The sequence below is a fragment of the Pteropus vampyrus genome, unplaced genomic scaffold (genome assembly GCF_000151845.1).
Source record: "Pteropus vampyrus isolate Shadow unplaced genomic scaffold, Pvam_2.0 Scaffold116, whole genome shotgun sequence".
NCBI lineage: Eukaryota > Metazoa > Chordata > Mammalia > Chiroptera > Pteropodidae > Pteropus > Pteropus vampyrus.
Window position 1 is genome coordinate 5,940,249 of NW_011888897.1, and position 13,769 is coordinate 5,954,017.

At 39.5% G+C, this 13,769-nt stretch overlaps 2 non-coding genes and 1 pseudogene across 2 annotated transcripts; 2 read left to right on the forward strand and 1 right to left on the reverse strand.

The window, feature by feature from the left end:
• Window positions 1-1,314: 1,314 nt before the first annotated feature.
• Window positions 1,315-1,386, forward strand: TRNAD-GUC. Its single transcript has one exon. It is a non-coding gene; the product is annotated as a tRNA-Asp (tRNA).
• A 651-nt stretch (window positions 1,387-2,037) lies between these two features.
• TRNAW-CCA lies at window positions 2,038-2,109 on the forward strand. Its single transcript has one exon. It is a non-coding gene; the product is annotated as a tRNA-Trp (tRNA).
• A 10,579-nt stretch (window positions 2,110-12,688) lies between these two features.
• On the reverse strand, window positions 12,689-12,807 carry LOC111743616 (annotated as a pseudogene).
• Between the last annotated feature and the right edge of the window lie 962 nt (window positions 12,808-13,769).

The window sequence follows — 13,769 nt, forward strand, 5'->3', positions numbered from 1 at the left end:
TGACAACTGAGAGACCTCCGGCAAGTCTCTAATCTTACCAGGAAAAGGACATTATCATAGTTATCACAGTGCCCTTTGGGGTTTGTTTTTTTTTTTCCAATTTATAACATATAATATTTTATTTTCTTTACTCCTTATCCATCCATGTGGTCATCTTCATAGTCTTTCATGATAAAATAGGCCACAGTGAGGTATGGTTTTTATTTTCCTTTCTTGATCACAGTGCCCTTTGGACCTCACAAGTTATTGGAGGGTCAGAAGTAGAAGGAGGCCCCAGGACAGTGAGTTTCAATGAGGCTTTTGGTATATTTAAAAGTGAAAAAAAAAAAAAATGCCAAAGCAAGCCTCAGAAACTGCCATATTTTAACATCTGCATTAAACAATCTCATTCATTTGATGGATAATACCATGTAACCTATGATCTATAAAAATATATTAATTCATAGTACACCGCAAGGAGTGGATTCCTTAGGACACATAATTTTTCTATAATGAAAACTTTCAATCATATCAGTTTGGGACTCTATGAAATTGCATACTTTATATAAAAGTTTATATGTGAGGATCTCCTAGTACCCCTAGGAACAGGCTTGATCCTGTTTATGAAAGGACTCAGGATGATACAAAAAATTCTATTCGTGCACTTTTCCACCTTATGTTTAATCAATGGCACGTCCTTGTTTTGAATTATTTAAATGTGTTATTATTTAACAGTTTACATGTTTTGTTTTTAAATAATTGTAAATGCCTCAGAAAAGAGACTGAAATACAGGAAAAAAATCAGCTAACAAAATTTCATTTGGCCTCAGCTGGTCAAATGCATGAGCCCTTTCGTGTCAGGAAAGCTTACAAATTGTTTGAAGAGGCACTGGACTGTGGGACGACCCTGAGTGCTCCGAACACCTGGCAACCATATGTTATCCTTGAATTTCATCTTCAGAATGAAAATATAAATTTGCGAAAGTAAAGCTCTGCTTCAACTTTCAACTCACGTATTCTTGGTCACTATTAAAACAAATAAAAACCTCCTGTCAGAAAACTTAAATCATTGGGAAAACAGAAAGAGCCCCTGAAACTATTTTCAACAATCCTTAAAATTAGAAGCGCATTTTGTTTCATTTATTTTAAGCCATTTACTAACTCTTTTCATAGAAGAAGAGTCCAAGGTACTGAGAGAAGATGTTGAAGGGAGAAGCGACTCAACTGTTCCAATGTTCACACTTCCGGATGGTGGAAAGAAAAGGAAATAAGGGGGAAGGGGCGCGGAATCTTTGCATACCTTAAAGGGACCTTTGAGAGGTACCTGACAACAGTTCCTCGTTAGTATAGTGGTTAGTATCCCCGCCTGTCACGCGGGAGACCGGGGTTCAATTCCCCGACGGGGAGATGGTTACTTTTTAGTAATACACAATCATTTTCCATGTTATCCCATGGAGCGGCATTTCTGACAAATAGAATCCGCTAATATTTTGTGTCTTCTCAAAATGATGACTTTTAAGCTTAACGCTCATCGTGAAATAAAAGCCTACACCGAGAGTAAACGTTTTATGTTATTGGCAGAAGGGAGAGAGAAGAAGAAAACGGTGAGACAGGCCTCCAAAAGCGCATCCAGCCTCCGCTGGCAAAGCCCAGCGCGTGCGCAGTGGTGCCCTGCCAAATTCCAAGTTCGGGGTCACGAACTCAGCGCGCTCAACCTGTAGGGGGAAGGGAGAAGGATGCGGAGTCCCCGCCTCTAACGGGGTGGGTGAAAACGGAAATCGCTTGCTAGAGAAGGGGAGGGGCCAATTTCCTTTGACTCTGGGGGCTCGACCAAACGGGAACTCGTATTTTCCTTCCTCCGCTGGGTCCGTCCCAACCTAGTTAGTGGGCTAGCTGTCAGGAATATCTTGGTGATAAAGGAATCATCTCCAGATTCGACCTATTCTTGGCAGATGGGAAAGGAGAATGGAAAAAAATGGCGTGGAGAGGGGGCGGTCTCCCGGAAGAGACGCCATGTTACCAGAGTCCTAAGGACCTGTGCGAGCCCCAGCCCAGCAGGACCTCGTGGCGCAACGGTAGCGCGTCTGACTCCAGATCAGAAGGCTGCGTGTTCGAATCACGTCGGGGTCATAGCTAATTTTTCTTTTCTCCTGATTACTGGCTTATAAACCTAGGAGTATTCCCGCCATTTTTTGAAAATGCCTTTAATTTTAGGCTTAAATTTTCCTCATTCAAATGTTATCCTAATAATCCTTACTGTGCAGAACGACAAGATTCACCGTATATCGTAGAGCCTTAAAGCTGATGTTTTTGGTACAGTTTGACCTTGGAAAATGAGTCTTCTGTCATATGGGCTATTACTGTTGTGCCTTAGTAAGCATTTTAGTCCACGGTGGTTCTTCACGGGAAATGTACAATATACTGTGCAAGCTGTTGTTCCCAAAACGATTTTAGAGCCATTTGCCTTTTAAAAGCAAAAAATGGTTTGGGACCCGTTTGCCTTTTGAAAGCAAGTAAAATGGAGTACAATTTTTAACTTCAAATGTTAAAATAGTTTACATGTTTTAATCCATGTACCAGGCACTATAAACAACCTTACAACATGTGATTAATATCCCACTTTCACAGATGAAACTGTGGCACACAGGAATAGTTACCTGCCAAGGGTCACCCAAGATTTCAACCGAGGTGACACTCCAGATCCCTTCTTTACTGTTTTATAATAAAGACAGAAACAAACGTTTTAAAAACGTGCCAGAAAACATTGGACTTAAGTGACACCATGCACCTTTTATATTTTCACCAATTCTTGCGAGTGATGACAAGGCAGATACTACTTTCAACTACTGTATTAATCTCTTTAATTGCAGGGAGCAAAGCTTACTCTTGCATCTTTGTAAGCTTCAGAACTCTTAATAATAAATAGTTTCTCACAGGCCTGTGTCAAATATCTGTTCTTCAAAAAATAATATTTTTGGAATTTTACTGGATATGTCCCATAAAAGTCCCCTGGGTTTTTTTGTTCGAAAATACCAAATATTAATTTCTTGTAATTCAATCAAATAGCAGTTGAAACTGCCAGACATTGTATTTTCACTTTGTGTAGTTTGTTCTTCCTTCTTCATTTGGTTGGACTGAGATTTCATTTCATCTATCTCAAAGATATTTGTGGATCATCAACAATGATGAGCCTGATACTGTGCTAACGCACTAAGGAAAAGGATAGACTAAGTGAAAACAAGATTTGAGCAGTAGGAGACAGGTAAGTAACCAAATACCATCATATGTTGGTATAAGTGCCATGAAAGTAGCAAGAAAGTAGCATGGTGTGATGTTGCTAAAATAGGGACATTAACTCTGCCTTGAGTAATTCAAGAATGCCTCGTAAAGAAGGATCTTGAAAAATAATGAAAAGTTTGCTATGTGATTTTAAGGCATTTATTCATCCAATGGACATATTTGAACGCCTTCTATGAGTCAGTGTCACTTAATATGCCTGAAATGTGGTTTCTTCAACTACAAAAGTAGAGGTTTATATTAGTTTGCTAGAGCTGCTTTAGCAAAACACCACAGACTGGGTGGCTTAAACAACAGAAATTTATTTGCTCACTGATCTAGAGGCTAGAAGTCCAAGATCAAGGTGACAGTAGGGTCGAATTCTTCCAAAACCTGTCCTTGGCTTATAGATGGCCACCTTTTCACTGTGTTGTCAGATGGTCTTTTCTCTGTACTGGCATGTCCCTGGTGTCTCTCTCTATGTCCAAGTTTCCTCTTACGAGGACACCAGTCAGATTGGATTAGGGTCTGCTTTAATGACCTCATTTTAACTGAATCACCTCTTAAAAAGTCTCACTAACCCCCCAGTACTGCAAATAGTCACATTTTGAGGTACTGGGGGTTAGGGCTTCAACATAGGATTTTGGGGGGACCGAATTCAGCCTGTCACAGAAATTATGTTCTTTTGCTCCCTGGCAACATTGGCATATACAGTACATATCTGCAATAATACTTGATCTTAAGTTGGACCAAGCATGTTATCTCATTTGTACAAAACCATACTCTTGTGAGGTAGAGCAGGTTGTATTACCTTGTTAATCATTTTGTTATGGCAGCTCTAGCAAACTAATATAGCTTCTTTGGAGAACTGCTAGTTCTCTTGTATGGCTGGAGAGGAAGAGAGACATAAAGCTGAAGAGGTAGACAGGAGTCAGATCACTTGGGACCTTGTGTGCCTTTTTAACTAATTTAGATTTTACTCTGAGGGCAATGCCAAGCTTTATTCAAGAATGTGACATGGTCAGCTCTGGCTTTATAAAGAATGTTAAAAAATGGCCTAAAGTTGTTGTTTCCAGACCAGTATCCTGGGAACAAGTTAGAAATGCAAAATTTCAGACCGCACCCTAGACCTACAGACTCAGAAAACTGGAGGTAGGGCCTAGCAACCTGAGTTTCAACCAGGTCTCCCAGGTGATTCTGATGCAAGCTAATGTTTGAGAACCACTGGTCTATATACGGCAAGGCCAGACTGGAGGTCCCACTTAACTCGCAGGATTGTATAAGAATCAAATAAAATACATAAAAATGTTTTCTAAGTTGTAAAACAATATATATATGCATGCCATTATGTTCCAACTTCTTCTCCAAAGCTGGGACATCTGAAGTTTCTTAGAATGATCCATTTACTGACTTGCTATAATTTTGAAATGACCTAATACTTCATATTAATCCAATACTTTATATTAAACTTAAACTTCTACAATCATTATATAGGAATGATGTGAGGAAAGAGGCTCTGGAATAGATAGGTCCATGCTTAAATTACCAAATCCTGACAACAGCACTCTGATTTTGTTCTATTTCACCCCAAATTTTTCAGTCTATCATTTATTCTTCCAAGTGGATGTATCCACTAGTAAAAATGCTCTGAGCATTTACCTTAACTATTTAATAAGCTAGATTTACTTTTAAGATTATTTTTAATGACTTTACCTAAGACTGATGCATTATGGATGAACTGATAAAATGGAGCCTTGGAAGTATAAAACAGACAGACTCTGAATTCAGATAAGGCAAGTGATTCCCTGATTTCTCAAACTAATTAAAAAGTAGTTATGGTTATAAAATCATACGTGTTCACTGTATAAATCTTAAGAAATATAGAATAACATAAGAAAATAAAAACCACCTGTGCCCCACTACCTAGAAGAAATTACTATAAACGTTTTGGCCTTTATTTAGTCATTTTTTCTTTGTATATATTTTAAACACATATCCATATACACTTTAGTTATTTATAGAACTGAGATCTTATCCTAATACAGTTCTGTATTTTTTCTGATTTTACTTAATGCCGTATTATGAACATTCTTTCATATTATTAAATTTCATGAACATGATTTTTATGACCATGGAGTATTTCGTCATCTGCTCTGTTTTGAAGTGGCGCATCCTTAAATCCAAAACCAAGTCCTATGCAAAACAAAAATATTTTATATGTAATGTTTCAATAATGAAAAACAAAACAGTCAGCTGTATGCTAATAACATTAAGAACTTCAAAAAGGGAAAAAGGCAGCCATTATCCAAGTGATTTAGGGGAAAAAAAGGGTTTTGGAAGAGTTTTCTGACCAAGTAATTGTATCAGTTTTGTTTTGCTTTGTTTTGTTTAAAGCTGAGGCTTCATGTAGAAATATCTTTCCACTGTTTCTCACGGTTTTAGGTATCGATCCTATAACATTTAAAATTTTCTTTAAAAAAACCTAATACCTGTTTCAACATGAAAGATAAAAATATTGTTTATATTAGACAAATGTAACACAAATAAAAAAAATCTTTTTTTTTTTAATTCAGAAATCTCAGGAAATGACTGAAAGAATCGGCTCCTTGAGAAAGAAAGGATGACAGCCAGAGAACAAGTGACGGAATTTGCTCTGATAGGACACCTGTTCCATTCAAAAGATGCAAGAGAAAATGGGTACAGCTTTAACCATGAAGTGGAGGCACTGCCCACAGATGGTTTCTATTTCCTCAAGTATGAGGCAAGGTCACCAGCTGAAAATGGGGAGAGATGGTGAAAGGAATATGAGTGATTTATAGAGAAGTGAAGGTGTGAATAATCCAGAGGATGAATAGCTTTTCCAGTTAGTGTTGAGGTCATATATTAAAACCGGTCAGGCCTGTTGTATGATTTTTCTCCAGTAATATTTGCTACTTCGCTGCAAGCAATGAGAAAGTTTGTTCCGGCAGTGTTTGGTCCAAGCAAGGTCAAAGTTCTTCCAAGGAAAGAAGACAGACGTTGGGGTAAAAGAGTTGAACCGCTCTGCAAAAGAGTGATTACAAGAATTGATCAGGGAATTTAAGTTGAGTGAGTTAGAAATGATTAGATGATGGCAAAAGCAGGATAATATACTTTTTTAGTGTTGGAGTTAATGGATTGGAGGTCTCAATTAGCTCAGTAGGAGTATAAAAATGAGCTGAAGGAAGAAGGCTAGTAGTTGACATTGGGATGCTTGAAATTGAGATTTAGAAGATAAAACAGTTATTGATGACAAGGTTCAGAATATTACCACTGATGTGGTTGGATGAGATGGGATAGAGAAACAAGTTCTTGGAGATGAAGAGGTCAAAGGTCTAAGAGGTCAAGTGTCAGTTTAGCATGGGTCATCTGTAAGAATGTTGAATTCACACAGAATGTAGACAAGAGGGTTGGCGAGGAAAACCTCTAGCAAGAAGCAGCAGTCTATATATCTTCTGAGGCTGATAAATAATAGTAGTAAATATGGTAGATCGTGATTTAGTCAGATGATATGAACTTTAAATGGTTTTGAATAAGGAAAGAAAAGAAATAGCTTGAAAGTAGTAATCAGGAACAAAGAGGACACCCTAACTCTGTAGACCAAACTTCTTGGCCTTAAGGTACATCGAATATGACAAAAAAATAGCTTCTACTTTGGAGCTCTACAGCAGGGTCAAAAGCAAAAATTACCTTTATCGCTAAAAACAGTGGTGCTAAGGATATACCTGGGTGCATCTAGGATGATATCAAGTCTGAATTTGATAATTTATGACTTTGTGGATGAAGCAGAAATTCAATCTCACTGTCTGATAGCTTATGACATCAAATATGTCTCCTAAGAAATGTGTAATCTGCAAGTAACCTCCTATTGATAATGTCCTGGGATAAGAAAAGGAGAGCTAAGTAAAGAAAGGGAATGAAAGTGATATTTTTGCCCAGGGGACATTTCGAGCATCTAGAATGCAGTTCTTCGCGAACTATCTTTAATGCTGGCCTGTAAGGCTAGTAGTAGTGTATCTATTTAAAACAACTTTCAGACACAACAGGTGATTTTTCTTTTCCTTTTTTCTTTTTTTTTTTTTTTTTTTTTTTTTTTTTTGCTGTGGTAGAAGTAGTAGGAAGTATTGTCTCTAAGGATTACACTGCCGGGAAAAAATTCTGGTGCAAAAGCCTTATGAAAAAAGTGATCCCATGCAGCATCTTTGGGTGACTGTCTTTGGTGGTTCTGTGACTCCTGCATTGTACTCTATTCACATCAAATTAAGATAGAAGAATATTATCTTCAGGTGTCAGTTGATGCCACCTGATCTAAAGATCCACTTCAGGGACCTAGTTGCCCAGGTATCCTCAGACCATAGGGCAGCTGTCAGAGCCTGGAGACCCTTCCAGATCAAATCTAGCCCTGGTAACTCTAACCCTTTTCAGTTAAAAACTATTAGTACAGTTAAGCCAGAGCAAAACTCTTCAACTATCAAGGCAACGATTTAATAGGATAAATTGCAGAGATTAAACTCAGGACTTTGTTGCTCCGCCTATTATAATCTTAGACTATTCTGGAAGAAATAACTGAACTGTGGCACACTGCAGATTGGGACCATCTCACATGCATTAATTACATTTGTGGGGGTTACTACGCACTGCAAAATCATGGTCCTTTGCCAGTCAGCTCAGTTCCTCCTCTGAAGATAAATATACTTCCCTATGTGTTCAGCTAAGCTGGGGGTTGGGGGTGGGTGGGATGGAGATGAAGTAACTTTTATTATAAGACATCCTGAAAATCTATAAAACAAGTCGTTAATTAAAATACAATTTTTAATTTGTATTATGGAGCTTAATACTATTGCTTAAATATATGTAAATACTGAGATTTCTATAAAATATACAAAATTGCCTCTAGGAAAACATTGCATCGTTAAAAGAAGTATGTTTCCTCAATCTGAACAAAATAAAATAGTTTAATTCATAGGAAACGTTATTAGTAATGGCGTTTGTTTTAAATTTTCTTGAACTTAACCATGCAGAAATCACATAAATATTTGAAAAATTATTTTAAGCAGCTTATAAAGTTTAGTTTGGAGGTAAGAATCTGGAGAAATAATTAAGACATCCTAAGTCCAAGATCGACTTCTTTCCTTTCTTGGAAGAAAACATATATAAATTAGTAAGAAATACGAATGTATTGTCATCAGTCGTGTTTGTTTTCAGGAAGACAGTTTACGTAGCAAATTTCTGAAACCCTACCAGCTTTTAATTTGAATCAGTAATATGGGTTTGATGAGAGTTCCTGGCCTAATTATGTCACTAGGCTTTCTGTATTACTAAAATCTAGTATGTACCTATCTCAGTTATCTTAAGTTGCCCGTCTGGCATTCCTAAATGTTTCCTTTCATTCTGTTGTATTATTAAACATTAGGTTTGGTTAAGTTATAGTAAGATACTTACAGGTGGAGGGATCTAACCCAGAGACAGCTCTGAACAAAAACGCAGTTAAGCTCCAACTAACTGTTCAAATAAAATAATTTAGAAATCCCCCAACCTTTAAGGTCAAAAGTAAATGGAATATTTGACAGTACAATTTTGTCACAAATTCAACGGCAGTTTAAAGTGCCCAGTAGTCGAGGTCTGGCTTTTCCTGAATTTCGGAAACAAAAGGAGCGTTCGCAAGCGAGATGGGGATTTAACTGCGAGCAGTCCCCCTCCCTCCCCGGTAAGTAAATCAAATCTAGGAAAATAAGCGCCTACAAACACGCCTCGCTTCTCTCCTTTCCTTTCAGGGCTGTTATTAGGGAAGGAAAGGCTGCAGCTATTCTTCGGTGGATCAGTGTCCCGAGATTGATAAAGGCCCAGCCCCGATCCTGGCAGCTGGCGTGCAACACGCCCGGTCCGTAGGCGACCGACCCCGGGGAGGAAGGCTTCATCTCTTGTAGGGGAGGGAGAGGAAACGGCGCACAAAAGCAGTACGACTTGTCCCTTATCAGTATCTAAGGGGAAGGGTGGAGAAGAGGGAAACAGACACGGGCCCGGCACCCCGACTCCCGCCCGAGCGCCTTTTAAACTGCGTTTCTACACCCTCTCGCAGGGCGCCGCGGCTAATGGAACCCGCGCGAGGCGTCCCGCCAATCGCCGGCGCGCTTCCTGCCGCCGCCCGCCAATGGCGGCGCGCGATCTTGGGGCGTGGGCGAAGCAGGCTGCCCTCCTCGGCTGTAGTGTGTGGGCTGGGGTTGGTGTGAGCTCCTATCTTGGCTGCACTTGGCCCACAGTTCTGCTCTGGGGCTTTTGTGTCCGGCCTTTGCTTTGTGTGTGCGAGTTTTTTCTTTTTTTTTTTTTGCTCCGCGGTGTTGCTCCCGGGCGGGAGTCGGGAGGCTCGGAGGCGGCAGCGCGGCGCCCCCACCGGGCAAAGAGTGAGCGCGCCGGGTGCGAGGGCTGCGGGGAAGAGACGTCGCCGAGATGCCGGAGTTCCTGGAAGACCCCTCGGTCCTGACGAAAGAGAAGTTGAAGAGTGAGTTGGTGGCCAACAATGTGACGCTCCCGGCCGGGGAGCAGCGAAAAGACGTGTACGTGCAGCTCTACCTGCAGCACCTTACGGCGCGCAACCGGCCGCCGCTCGCCGCCGGCGCCAACAGCAAGGGGCCCCCGGACTTCTCCAGCGACGAGGAGCGCGAGCCGACCCCGGTCCTCGGCTCCGGGGCCGCCGCTGCGGGCCGCAGCCGAGCCACCGTCGGCAGGGTAAGGACTCCCGGCCGGGACCACAAAGGCGGGCGCTTGGCGGTTGTAGCTCCCCGCGCGCTCGCCGTCCTCCCTCCTTGGCGCCCCCTCGGGCCTCCTCGGCCGCGGGGCTGTCCCCGCGCCTGTCTAGGAGGCTGGCCTCTGGGCGTGCGGACGCTGGATTTGGGCCCTTCGCCGCGGGCTCGCAGGCTGTCGAAGGGGAGGGCGCTGGAGAAGAGAGTCGCGAAGTTGGGGCTGCGAGGCTGGCGTTTCTGCCGCGCGTGTCTGGGACGTGTGAAGTTGGCGTGGGCGCTGAGGTCGCGCGTGGGTGGCGGGCGCGCGCGGGTGCTTCTGTGGTCTTGACCACCGGCCGCCGAGAGTGGGTGTTCAGCCTGGGACTTCCGTGTCCTTTTCAAAAGCGCTAAGGAGGGGGTCAGCCCGAAACTGCTATAGGTTACGTTCGAGCGTTTTCCCGCTTTCTTGACTGAAATGACTAGCAGCAACCGAGTCTCAGAGCGCTCTCTGGAGGGCAATTTGTGCATATTAATTTCTAACCAAAATTTGAAATAAATTCCCGCCTTTTTATGTTTTTGCATCTAGAGGGCTTTTTGAACCGTTTTTCTTGTTTGTGTTACTCTTACAGCAACAGGCCATCTTTTGACGGGGCAGCATTACTCTAAAATGAGCATTTGAAAATACATCATTAAGCGGTGATAGACGCTCAAATACTTGAAAAATTCTAGTTACTAAGAGCTTAGGTTTTGGGACTTTTTTTTTTTTCCTGTTGGGTAAATTTTTCATGAGGAAAAGAGACTTCCGAATTAAGAGAAATGTTTATTTCCTGACATTCTGATATGTCAGTACCGCAATTTGGACTATCTGATCTCGGGTAAATCTCAGATTGGCTTCAGCAAATGCATATTTTTTTTTTTTTTAGAATAGTTTGGTTTTTGTTCTTTGGGTTTCTGTATGCTATTTTGTTATGAATCTGCCTAGTTACCAGACTTCAAATCCTAGCAGAATGTGGTTCAAAGTAGTGATTGGTGTAATAGTATAATGGTTCGTAAAACATTGGATGTGGAGTTTGGAATTGTTGCTAGTGATTACTAGTATAACTCAGAAACAAAAGTACTGCTTATTTTAAAGTTATGTTTAACTTTAGTTTTTACAAATCTATCTGATGTGCTTTCTGGACTACCCCGTGGAATTGAAAGCAAAAATATAGTACATACATGTAAGTGTAATTAAATCTTACCCTGATCTTTAGAGAATTGAAAATCTTAGGTCTTAAGTAGGTACCTGGCACATAGTAGTGCCAAATAAATATTTATTCAATAAATAAAAGGCTATCGCATGTTATTGTTTCTAATGTCATGTATTTGTGGATTTGAAGAAACCTAGTTGACTCGCATGTTGAATTTACTTTTGAAATAAAGCATATCCCTTATCCGTTTTATCCCAACCCCTCTGAAAAGGAAAGTAATATTCAAACTATTATAGTAAAGATTCGGTTAGAAATGAAATATATTTCATTTAAATTGACACACTTAAAAAAAAAAAAACAGGTCTTCCCTAGATCCCTATATTTGCCTTCTGCGCAAATGTATTATTCTTGAGCCGTGAAAGTATTTGGTTGTATTTATATAATAGGATTATTAATTCTTACATGTTGATTAGTTTTCCATAGAAACAATTATCTTGGTTTTGATGTTTTGCGGCAGCAACTTTTTAAGAGAGAGTATGTCCCAGCCTACCCTTTGTTCTTTGGATTGCAAGAAGGCCTGAGTGTAAACATTTTTAATTTCAGTTCAGTTATCCGGCGTTTTTTCATATCTACCATTGTGCTCTTAACTATTGGAGATGGATTTCTGCAGACCCCACCCAGCACAATAATAATATAATGGATTTTTTTTTGATAATTGATCACATTTGTTATTTATTCATCATATCAACTAATCTCTCATGTTGTCCAGGTTGGTCAGCGCTATGCAAATAAGCTCTGGGTGAAAGGAATTAACATTTTAAGAGAACCTACTATGTCCAGTGGCATGTTAAGCCCTTAATAGCTCATTTAACATTTTGATACATGTAGAGAAAAACTATTTCATCACCGTAGATGTCTTTCAACTTTCAGTATTTAAAACTCAAAAATATATACCCTTGGGTAGACTCAGTGGTGTCAACAACTTGAAAAAGTTAATAGTGGTAAGTTGGTCAGTAGCATCATTTTCTGTTTAAAATACATTATGTAAAAGTTGTAATCTAACAGTCTGATAGGTCTTTTATCAGGCATAGGAAAATATCTTGAAATTTACAGGAAAAGAACCTTAGGTTGTTTATAATAATAAGGGTCTCTATGGAACATTCCTTTTATGTATATATTTTATGTTCTTGTCATTGTTAGCCCCATATATAATAATAACATAGACTCACATTTCTTAAAGAACAGTTGTAATCTAAGAGAAAGCCAAATTGTTTTAAATTTGGAGATAAGGCAGATTTTCTTAGGTGGTGAATTTTTGACATTTTAAAATAAATCAAGCATTAATGTGGCTTTGGCCAAAGGCATAGTATTTACCTTCTATTTAGACATGGGTTTTATGAGGATTTTTTTTTTCCACACTATTTTTTTTTTTTTTAGGCAAGGCAACCCTTGGTTGACCTTGTCAGCTTACAATCTCTTACTTATTTATTATTATTCTTTTTTTTACGCCTATAGCACCTGGTCTTCCTAGGTGGTCTCCCATCCAAGTACTATCCAGGCCCGACGGTGCTTAACTTCCAAGATCAGACAAGATTGGGCTTGTTCAGAATGCCAAGGCCGTAGATGATATTTTTAATTAAAGGTGAAATTGTTCCATTTCAGTCATCGTCATGGTCTCTTAGATTTATCTGGTGTAATATGACAGATGTTTTGCATATCCAAAATTTGGTTTTGGTTTTTAGTTTTCTTATTTCTAAGCTTTTTGTTTTATGCATCTTTGTGATACCAATATTTTTAGGTGTTGAGATTATCTGGATTGTTGACACAAAAATAAACATTTACAGAGTTGGCAACCTGCCTTTTCCTTCTAAGGTGCCAAGCAGCGTAGCTATTTGGAATCCAATGGAGCATAACATTCTTGAATGGTCTGATCTGGTGGATTATGAATTCTTAACAGGAAATATTTAAAGACATGGAACAAAACAGAAAAAGTATATTAAAAATGGTAAATGTTAATTAAATCATAAATTGGCCATCGTACTCCACAGTAAGGTGTTAAGTGTGCAGGCTGAATTGGGATCGTAGATTCAAATTCCAGGTCTGCCACTTATTGACCTTGAAAAATGAAGTGTCTATCAGATGCTCAGTTTTCATCTGAAATAGGAATAATCTAATACCTACTTAATTAGATTGAGGGTGACAATAGGTTGCATTTGTGTCTAGTTTTTTGTTTTTATTCAGCGCCAAAACAGTACAATGTTAACTGTGATACATTCTTCAGAATTGAGGTAAGTTTGTGAAAGTGATGTGTACATAAAGTCTGTTCAAATGTTACTATATAGCATAGTATACAGATTGCCTGAGTTAGCTGTGCAATTTTTGACTTCAGTTACCTCTCTTGTAAAATGGAGCTATTAGTATCTCACAGCATTTTTAGAATTCATTAAGACACATAAGAGACTTAGAATACTACTTGGTACATAGTAAGTACTCGCCGGAATCTATTTTATAACAATAGTTATTGTTATACTTCAACATCTTTGATGCTAATGGTAGAGATTCAAAAATAAGAGTAGCACTTAGGTGA